This window comes from Cavia porcellus, unplaced genomic scaffold (genome assembly GCF_034190915.1).
Source record: "Cavia porcellus strain 051 isolate PalLab524CR breed Dunkin Hartley unplaced genomic scaffold, mCavPor4.1 scaffold_6, whole genome shotgun sequence".
In the NCBI taxonomy this organism is placed as follows: Eukaryota; Metazoa; Chordata; class Mammalia; order Rodentia; family Caviidae; genus Cavia; species Cavia porcellus.
This window is the reverse complement of record NW_026947489.1, coordinates 27003572-27015008: the sequence shown is the minus strand read 5'-3', so window position 1 is coordinate 27015008 and position 11437 is coordinate 27003572.

Below are 11437 nucleotides of genomic sequence, written 5' to 3'. Positions count from 1 at the left end.
TCAAAATAAAGGTCATTTATATTTCATACTTCTTATCTTTTCAGCCGCCGCAGGTCCCCCCTCCCCCCAGTTCTATCACCATTAAAAGAGAATTGGAGGGGAAGATGGTGCACTGTTGATTCTCAGGAAAAGCGTCTCACTTGATTTTCCTGATATGAACTCAGCTGTTGTCCGGAGCTTGGGTCCTTGTCGTGAGTGAGGATGGCTGTGGTTCTGTCTGGGGGAGCTCTGGTCCTTGCCTTCAGTGTCACTTCCTGGCTCCAGTGCAGATGCCTCAGCCTGCTAGCACAGATCCTTCTCACTGGCACAGACTTTCTAGCTTTCCCCACTGACCTTTGGGTCCCTCCCAGTGCAGACCCTTGATTCAGACTTGCATGAGACATTATTGTGGGCTTTGGGCTTCCAGATGAACTTGCGCAGGACCTTGACATGGGATCCAGACCCTCATCTGGATTCTTTGGATTTCTAATATGTTGGCAGATCTGTACTCTCCTGCATTTGACTCTTGGGGTGAATATTATACAATAAGCCTATAAATTCTGTGTCTTGTATTAAATCTGTTCCCTTGTGAACCCTGTCTACAACACTGACCTTAAACTCACCACAATGTAGCCTAGGCTAGCCTTGAACTTTTGGCAGTTCTCCTGTCTCATCTTCTTGAGTGCTAGGATTACAAGCGTATGCCACCATCCCAGCATCCTGTTTTAACTATAACCCTATAACCTGTGCAATAACTTATATGTAATTTCCCTTTACCCATTCCAATTTTAATTTTTCCATATTTATCATATTTTAGCACATTAGTTACACATTCATTGCTAATCGTCTCTTTACCCCTACTAGTATGCAAGCTTTTTATTCATTCTAAACAGCACCTAGAACAATCCTCCTTTCATTGAAGGTATTTGTGTTAGTTTCCTGTGAGTGCCATAACAAATTACCACAAACTGGCCATTTAAGAAAATAATAGAAATGTATTCTCTTCAGTTTTGGGATCCAGAAGTCTGAAATCAAAGTGTTGGCCTGGGGATTTAGCTCAGCAGCATAAGCACCTGCCTTGCAAGCAGACAGTCGTGAGTTCGATCCCCGGTACCAATAAAAAGGAAAAAGACAAAAAGTAAAATAAAAATCAAAGTGTTGTCAGGACCATACCAATATTTCACAGCACTTTACTGCCTTCTTTGACCCCACCCAGGCTTTTACATATTAAATATTAAGCCCCTATCTCTCTTCACACCCAACACACACTTAAGCTCCACACATTAAGCCACTCTGAAGGTCCTGACCAGGGATAAACTAACTTCTGCACTGGCTCCCTTGAGGGCCTAGCTCTGTCTGACTGCCTATAAGATTTCTAACTCAGCTGCCTATAACACTCCTAATACCAGTGATTTCTATAATTACTGACTTTTGTGAAGAAGATAAAGGAAGTTAGCTACATTTCTATTCATTTTCTTTTGTCTTGTTATTTTTATTCACCTAAGTACATTCCTTAGCCCACTACCTTGATGTTCAAGCTATCTATCCTTACCAACAAGGTAGCAGAATGGTCAGGCATTTCAGGCTACTTCCAGGAGAGTGAAAAGCTGGCTAGCCGCTTCAGAGAGCTCCATGACAAAAGCAGGTGACATAAACGAAATTTCCCCTCCAAAATTGGCTTCAGTAGCTGCAGATTAGTAGTCGTGCAATCCAGCAATTATGTGAACAAAGGAAAAATAAAAATTAAGGAAGTGGAAAGCCAAATGTGGAGAATGATCATTTATAAACCACAGTTTGCTCACTACTACTCCATGCTTCTGTTTCTCTTAATGCTGTAGCTTCCACCTGTGGAACACAGCAGAGGACAGAACTGACCAGGAAAACTAGCCACCACCGTGTCTCCTTCATCCTGATGCCACCTGCATGCCACTTCCAATCTATTCACTGGTCTAAGGATTTCCCTTGTCCCCTACCCTGTGCTGTTAGTTCCAAAATTCATCAGAAAGCAATGGGCCTGGAGACTAGAATGAAATGTAGTCATGATACATAAAGTGCTTTACAAAGTGTGAAACAAGAAGCCAATTCAAGGGGCTGGGGACTTAGCTCAGCGGCATAAGCACCTGCCTTGCAAGCAGGTGGTTGTGAGTTCGATCCCTGGTACCGATAAAAAGGAAAAAGACAAAAAAAAAAGAAGCCAATTCATGGAGTATACAGGGTTACAATAGGAATCGCTTAGACCTATTACTTTTTGTTTCTCCTTCTTATCTGACAAAAATTGTGTTCTATAAAGCAAATGCTCTAGAACCCTTCCTGTTTCACATCTCTTCATCTCTTGTAAAGCACTTTGGTACTTGGTACCAGGAATCAAACTCAGGACCTTTGCTTGTCAGGCAAGTGTCATGCCACTAAGCTATGCCCTGACCCCCTTAATACTTAATTACATGGTTCTCAATACTTTTCCTAAGTTTGCTGTTACCTATTTAAGTTGTTCAACTACAACAATGGTACTTTTCCTGTAGGTAGCATATGGGGATTATCTGCATTATTTTACAGATATTAAGACTCCATTTTCTTTTTTAATTCAAAATACTTTTTTTAGCCACCATTCACAAAAAGTACACTCATTTTGTAATGCATTAGCTTTCTTCTTTCTAGTTATGAACCTAGCTAGGCATGTGTTTGATGTAACAACCAATATTTAGAATTCTAGACTGTGTCATGTAGCAGTTAAAGGTAAGATTCCACAGCCAGGCAATCTCAGTCTGAAACAGGCTCCACTAGCTTCTAAACGCATGACCTCGGTAGTTTCACCTCTCTGTGTCTCACGTTTTTTTCACCTAGTAAGGGTTTTGAAAGCACTTTGCAAACTTCTGGGAATTGTACAAGCTGTTGCAGAGGTTTGTGATTTAAAGATATAAATGCAGTCCATTTTAATGTTTATGTTTACCTATAAGTAATTTATCTGTTTCCCTCTAAAACAGAACCATCTGCAATCCCTCAGATGCTCTGTGACTCACATGCTTGGCACATACTCAATCACCCTGAGCAACTCAAACTGTCATGTAGATTCTGACACTTACCTTTAAATTATTACTGTTTTTAGTAACATTTTAGCTAATGTAATGAAGCAAGGAACACTAACACAACTGCATGAAGAGCATAAGAAAGGTAACACTGCAAGTGTATATCAAGGTGATCATTAAATTCTGTAAGTTACACTCATCTGATTAAAAATGTCATATGCCATATCAATGTCTCCAAAAAGTTAAGCATCAATGTCAAATAAAATTGTAATGATGTTATGCTTTTATTGGAAATAAGGACTATGCTTGTTCCAGTGAGTTATTTTCAGGGGAAAGTTTGCAAAAGAAGCAAACCTTTTTGCTTTCTCAACATTTAGAAACAAAATATGAAAATTATAAAAACAAATCAACTCCTGTTTAAAGTGTAAAACAGAATTACCAATATCCAGTTGTGGAAGTATATTTTTTTCCCCGTTTGTTAGTGCTGCAAATTGTTTGTCATTTTGGTACCAGGGATCAAACTTATGACCTCACACTTGCCAGGCAGGTGCTGTGCTACTGAGCTATATTCCCAGCCCTGTTACTGGCAACTTAAATCAGTGACATTCTCAATTTTTTTTAATATTTTCATTTTGAGACAGTATCTCACTAAATTTCTTTTTTGGGGGTGCTTATCACTCCCACAGTTCTTATTACTTTTTTTGAAGAGAGTAAAACCAAATGTGACATATCAGAACAGAGTCAGTCAAATCAAAAGGATGGACATAATAGATAATGTAAAAACAAAATATAAGGTGATCAACAATGGTTACCATACTGCCTCTTGCTGTTTTAAGAAGAATTGCCAGTTATAATACAATTGAATAAAACAGTAAAGAATAAAACCAAAGCATTGAAATATATATATATATATTATGATAGTCAAAAAAAAAAAAAAAAACAAAGCATTGGAGATATTACAGGACTTTAAAAGAAGATAATAGTCAACCAGAATGGGCGTCATAATGAATCTTATTGTCTTCACAGTTTTGCCTATACTTTCAAACTTGGTACTATCAAGCAAAGCAGAATAGGGGAAAATCAGTCAAAACAAGATGGTGAGAGCAATACAGGATTGCAAATCAAGTTAATAGGAAATCAAAGTAGGTTACTATAATGTATCCTGCTATTTTTTATTTTTCCCTTAATTAAAAAGATAAAAAGAAAAAAGTAAATAATTAAAAAAAGGGGATTGAGATAAAAGAGGGCATAACAACAAAACAGCTCAGGTCAAAACATAACCATTTAAGCAAAATAGTGTTTCACCACAAGATATCCTGACATAAAAATAGTTACCATAGTGTCTCTTTCCTTGAAATCTTTGAGTATAACTTCATATACCATAGCACCAAACATATCAAGACACTATAAAACCATTCAAGAGGATGACATTACAGGGTATTTAGAACCACTTAACAAAAAATGAACAATGGTTTCTGTATAATCTCCTTGTCTATAAAAGTTTTTACTTATATTATCATATATAATAAAATCCAGTAAGATACAACCGTTTAAGACTGATGGAGACAGAAGAATACAAGTTTGATGGGACTTCAAAACAAGATGATACTAAATCAGCACTAGCTATTATGATGTCTTGTTTTCTCCAAAATAGTTGCTCCTACTGTCCGATCTTCTCTGCCTCATTTCTGTTGAGCTCTTTTTCTGTCGTTTGTTGTCAGTTTGTCTTCTTCATTTCGCTTTCTGCTCCATTCATTGTGGCCTCTCTGCCACTATTTCTGGAATCTTGCTATTTTCCTTTTTTAGAATATCCTGCAGTATTCTCTGTAAAGTTGAAATGGTGGTTGCAAATTCCCCTAGTTCCTCTTTATCCTGGAAGCACCTTGTTTTTCCATCAATTTCTAGGGACAGTTGTGCAGGATATATCAATCTTGGCTGGAGGTTATTATCTTTCAAACCTTGAATTACTTCCCCCCACGTTCTTCGTGATTTGATGGTTTGTGCCGAGAAGTCTGCTGTAATTCTGATGGGTGTTCCCTTGTAAGTGATCTGTTTCTTGTCTTTGATGGCTTTTAATATTCTGTTCTTATATTGAATTTCTGGAATTTTGATTATTATATGCCTGGGTGTAGCTCTGTTTGGGTTGTAGGTGGCTGGGGTCCTGTATGCCTCGTATATCTGAATATCTTTACCATTTGCTAAATTAGGGAAATTCTCTTGGATTATTTCTGTGAATAGCTTTTGTAGTCCATTTGTTTGTGTCCCTACTTTTTCTTTTATGGTCTTTTTTTTTTTTTTTTTTTTTTTTTTTTATCGGTACCAGGGATTGAACTCACAACCGCCTGCTTGCAAGGAAGGTACTCTTTTATCTTGTTAATTCTTAAGTTATAGATCCTCTTATTGTCTTCTAGCCTTTGTATTGTTGCTGTTTGTTTTTTTTGTTATTTTTAAGTAAAGTTTTTCATTTCATGCTCCCACATTACAAATCTGCCCTCTAGTTCAGATAATCTATCCTTAGTTTCTTTCAAGCTGTTATGCCAGTTGTGGATAGAGTTTTTAATTTCCTGGTAATCTCTTTGAACCTGCTTCACGTATTCTATGTTTTCTCTATTTTCTCTATCAAACAATTCCCCCCCCCCTTTTTTTTCCTGTTCTTCCATTCTACCATCTGTTTTTTCTTGGGCATTGTTTAGCATTTCTCTAACTATTCTACTTATATCTTGTTTCAGGTCGTTAATAACGTCATTCCTGAACTCGTCTATGAGGCTCTGGAGATAGTGCTTTATGTCTATTGGTATCATGTCTGATATTGCATGTTTCTCAGAATTGGGGGCTGAGGACCCTTTCTTGTTGCTCCCTCTTCCCATATTTTTTATTCCTTTTATACAAACGAATATAGGAGGCCCAGTTTCTTTCTTTGTCAGTTACAGTTTGTTTGAATTGCGCCAGCTAGGTGTTCCCGTCCACTGCAGTGTACTAGGGAGACACAGACCTGGGCAGCTTCTGCTGGGCTCGCCCTTCCAGGTCAACCTATCTAAGGCTTCACTGCTAGGGTGCACCTCCTGGTTTGGGCTAGCCTACTGGGTCTTAGTCAGTAGCGTCACGCAGGCCAGGCACTCCCCACCAATCCCGCTTGGTAGGGAAATATGTGACTGAAGTCACTGCAACAACCTGTTCTGGCTAGTCTGCCAGGTCCCAGTATGTCCTTTGGTGAAGCCTCCAATGGAAGGGTCCCTGATTCGCTCACTCACTGCAGGTCGATGCAGGGCTCCCAGCCAGTCCAGCTCTCAACTCCATTCACCGCTTCCCATTCTCAGAGCTTTCGCGCCTCTCTCCTTGCCGCAGCATTGGCTGCAGGAAATTCAAATCACAGCTTCCAGTGGCACGGCGTCCAGCTTCTGCGCTGAGACCTTATCTGTTCCTGTTATATCACTGGGATTGCGTTTCCAGTTGGTTTCTCTTAGTTTAGTTCGTTCCTGGGTCGGCAAAGTATATCTCCTCTTGCTTAGGATTTCTCACCCGGCACTATTCCTGGATTTTAAGTGCAGTTTCTCAGAGAGCCTCCAAAGCTGCTGCTATCTATCCGCCATGTTCTCCCAGAACTATCTCACTAAGTTTCTAAGTTATCCAGTTACTCAAACTTGCAATCCTCCTGCCTCAGCCTCTCAAAAGGCTATGATTATAGATGTATGCCATCACACTCCATTTTCTCTTGGTTTTATTTTTTTATTTTGTTTTCAGAGTGTCATGCCATGCTTTTTATTTTATTACAGGGTCTTACCAAGTCCCTAATTATTCAGGCCAGCTGGGAACTTGCAATCCTCCTGCCTCAGCCTGGGACTGAGTGCTGGGACTGTAGGGGTTCACCACCATGCCCAGTTTCATATACTGTCTTTATGAGCAGTGTCAATTACTTGCTAAAGGACAAAAGAAAAAATTTATTTACATGTCATGCAATTTTTAACATTATATAACAGTAAATATTAAAAATACAATATTTAATAATACACTTGCCCTAAATACTACTTTTACTTCACTTTGCTTCTTTATATCACATGAAAATAGTGAAATGATCAACACAGCTAAGAATGCTTTCAGTATTACATGTGTATTCTGGGAAACAAAATCACAAGACAAAAAAGTCAGGAGATTTAAGCTAGAGAACAGTTAAATTTTTTCCCTATCTATTAGCATTCACTGTGACATAGGAAAAAAAAAAAAGCTCAAGTCTGAACAAAGCCTTAATGTTTACCTTTATCATTTGAAACAGTTTGTTCAAAGAAATTTGTTTATCTCTGATGATTGCCCTTTATGAAATCCCTCTTGCTTTTATGCCATAAAAATTTATCAATAGTCACACTAGAAAGAGAGAATTTCTAGGCCTGGCAGTGCATATCTGTAATCCTAGCACTCAGGAGGCTGAGGCAAGAGGACTTCCCCAAGTTCAAGACCAACCTGAACTACATAGTAAGACTCTATCCCCAAAAACAAACAAAAAATTCAAAAAACAAAATAAAAATAAAAAAGAAATAGGAAACTGTAACAGTTCAAAATCTATACCACTATAATACTGATACATGCATATAATACAATTACATCAGTAATTATATATTTAAATAACTTTGACTTGACTGTTTTCAGACTTCCCCAAAACAGTGAGGATGAAACAAGTGGGCATTTCAACTCTCATTTCTGAGCAGCTCCTTACAAATGACAACCAAATGAGATCATTAGTTCTACAGGTTTTCTTTTCTTTTTTTTAAAGTCAGGGTTTTGCTATGTAGTTCAGGTTGGCCTTGAACTCACAATGTAGGCCGGACTCGTGGTATCCTCCTGCCTCAGCCTCCTGAGTGCTGGGATTACAGATATGCACCACCACACCCACCTTCACTAGATTTATAGATGCCCATCTGTTTTTAATGTATTTCATAATATAATGCAATCATACAATTTATGACTACTTTTAGCATCATTCACTTTCTTGGCTCGCCTGCCATCTCAAGTTGTCCCTAACTTTACATATTTTTTTTTTGTCTTTTTCTTTTTTATCGGTACCGGGGATCGAACTCACGACTGCCTGCTTACAAGGCAGGTGCTTATGCCGCTGAGCTAAATCCCCAGCCCCGACTTTACATACTTCTTATATTTAGGCTGGCCTTGGTGGTGTACACCTGTGATCTCAGCACTCAGGAGGCTGAGGCAGGAAGATCATCATAAATTCCATCCCAAATTGGGCTATATAAAGAGTTCAAGGTCAGCTTGAACTGCATAACAAGACCCTGTCTCAAAACAAAAATTAAAATTCACAAATCATTTTTCTAAATATACTAAATAAAATGTAAATGTCAGTTTATTCATGGACAGGTTCCAGTATCCTTTTTTTTTTGGTATCAAAAAAAAAACTCAGGAATCAAACTCACAACTGCACGCTTGCAAGGCAGGTGCTTATGCTGCTGAGCTGAATCCCCAGCCCCAGGGTCCTGTATCTTTAAAAGGTTCAAGGCTGAGGAGGTGGTTCAGCGGTAAGGTACTTGCCTAGCAAGTACAAGGGTCTAGGTTCATTTCCTGGCACAATGAGGGCAAAGAATAAACAATTAGACAGAGAATGTGGACTTGTTACCTTGCTATAATTTACACCATACTTTAAGTGTCTAGAATCCCCTATATCTCCTTGTAGTAATGCTGCAAGTCCTCTAAATGCTTTTATATCTTAGCAGTTGCACAAATTCTATTTCAGAGGGCTTAATATAATCATCCCACAATTATCAAAATCCAAGTGATTGGATTATATTCAAAAATATAAAATGATCAGGCTGGGGATTTATCTCAGTGGTATAAGTATCTGCCTGGTGAGCTTGAGGTTGTGAGTTTGATTCCCAGTACCAAAAATACATATACATATACATATGTTAAATAAAATATATAAAATAAGAAATATATAATATATATATGATCAATTGAGAAAAAATAACTCCCCCTATTTCCTCTTTCATTCGATATCAGTTCTCGCCTACTGCAACCACATGTACAATTATATTCACAACAATGTGATCCAGGCATGATGGTACATGCCTGTAATCCAAGCACTTAAGAGGTTGAGGAAGGAAGATCACTGTGAGTTCAAGGCCAGCCCGAACTATATTGAAAAACCCTGTCTCAAAAAACAAAACGATGTTGATGATGAAATTGTTGAACAATCTGTCTTTTATTGATGAAAATACAGAGTGGAATTCGACTTACTCAGCTAAAAAAAAATAAGGATGAAAATATAAACCAAAGTGGGAGGACTTGATTTCCGTCCCCAGCACCAAAAAAAGAAAAAGAAATAAAACAAGAGTGTGTGAAGAGAATAGGAGTGTAAGAAGGGAATAATAGACTTCAGGCAGACGATCAGCAACCATGAACAGGAATGGGTGACATGAAAAGATACAGTTAATAACCCATTTGGCCCACAAGGAAATAAGTGGCCAATGACTGCAGAAACAGGAAACCCACAAGGCCACGCTGGGCATGTGAAATATGTCCTACATGCCAGGGCATTATGGAAAAAAAGCACAATAGCTGGTGCTGATCTCTCAACTCAAGCGCCTTCTAATGGGAAAAATCTAGAATAAAGAGTTTCAAAAGTATAGTGCTGGGCCAGGGATAATATATCTCAGCAGCACAGCACCCACCTCAGCAAATATGAGTTCGATTCCTCATACCCCGCCCAAAAAACACAGTGCCTGCCTACAGTTCCACTTATTGAGAGGCTGAGGCAGAACAACTGCTTAAGCACAGGAACTGAAGGCCAGTATGGGCAACATGGGAGACTGTCTTAGGAACAAAACGGGACTAGGGTTAGTGTACAAATATAAAGAAAAGTCTTTGGAGACCATGAGAAGCAGACAAGTGTGGGGGGCAGGAACACCCATGAGACATCCACTCAGCTTGTCTCGTAGCTGCTCCTTCTTTGCAGCTGCTAGTATACACCTGTAATCCCAACACACAGGAGACTAAGGCAGGAGTATCACTGTGAGCTCAAGGCCAGCCTAGTCTACATATCGAGTTCAAGGTCAGCAAGCATTACAAAGCCAGACCCTAACCAAAAATATCAAAAAAGAAAGAGGCAGGGAGGGAAAAAGGAAGGAAGAAAGACTTGGGGGCATAGCTCTCTGAAGCTCCTGGGTTCAACCTCCAAGGGGCGGGGAGGGGATGATTATCAAGTTTGTGTAACCTTCAGACCAGAAACCAAGCCAATCTTCCCCGAATTTTGTACGCTAACATGTGTTCTCTCTGCTTCCTATCTCTTGCAAGATGTGGCCAGGAGACTTAAACTTAGAGCAGAGAGAATAAAAGCTGCTGACCAATTATCCTCCAAGTAAAATGGCACAGGATGGCTTGAGGGTTGCAAATGCCCACGGGAAAGAAAGTGTCAGTGCAACTGAACAGCAACAGCTGTAGTTGAGTGCTTTTTTTTTTTTTTTTTTTTTTTGTCGGAACAGGGGATAGAACTCACGACTGCCTGCTTTCAAGGCAGGCACTTATGCCGCTGTACTAAATCCCCAGCCCCTGGTTGAGTGCTCTTGTCAGGCATGGTGATCGGAAGCCAAGTCTGTGAAGAACGTCAGGGGCCTTTCCTTTTTAGTGTTTTACAGGATTACAAATTTTGTTTTATTTGCGCTTCTCCCATGCTCTTGACTCGTAAGAGATTCTAATTAAGTCCCACATCTAGAAATACAAGCAATTGGGGAGAAAATATAGTGACTCAGTGTGTGTGCGCACTTGTGTGTGAATGTGCAATGAAAGATAAAAGTCCTACAGAAGGCTGGGCACGGTGGCTGAAAACTTGGTAATCACAGCACCCTGGGAGGCTGAGTCAGGGAAACCCCAAATTGAAGCTCACCGTGGCCCATTTAAATACTTAATGAGATCTTGCCTCAAATAACAAAATAATTTAAAAGGTGGAGCAAGTAACTGTGAAGGCCCTGAGCTCAACTCCTAGTATCAGCTTTTAAAAAGTGCTAAGAGATCGCCTACTTGACCAAGTGTCCTGCCTCTTTCACTTTCTGACGGCACTATTAAAAAGTCATTTTTAAAAATTCGGCTTTAAAGAAAAAGCCGCCACCAGGTCAGGAGCTACAAAGCTGGACAAAGAAAGCTGGACCCCGTCGGGCATCAGTGAGCCTTGCAGGTGGCTGCAAGGAAAAGAGAAGCAACTGAAGAACTGGACAAAACGCCACAGCCTGAGACTGTGAGGACTAATCCAGGTACGTGCACCGCGACGCTTCCTCCTACTGGTCTTTCTACTTCATTCCCTCTCCCACTCCACCTCAGCGCTTTCGCTTCCGCCCACCCAGCCGGTTCACCGCCCCCGCCACCCTCCACTCAGAACCGGCGCATTGCCCCTCCCCGCCTCGCTGAGTCCCGGCCACTCGGCGGTTACCCGTTGGTCC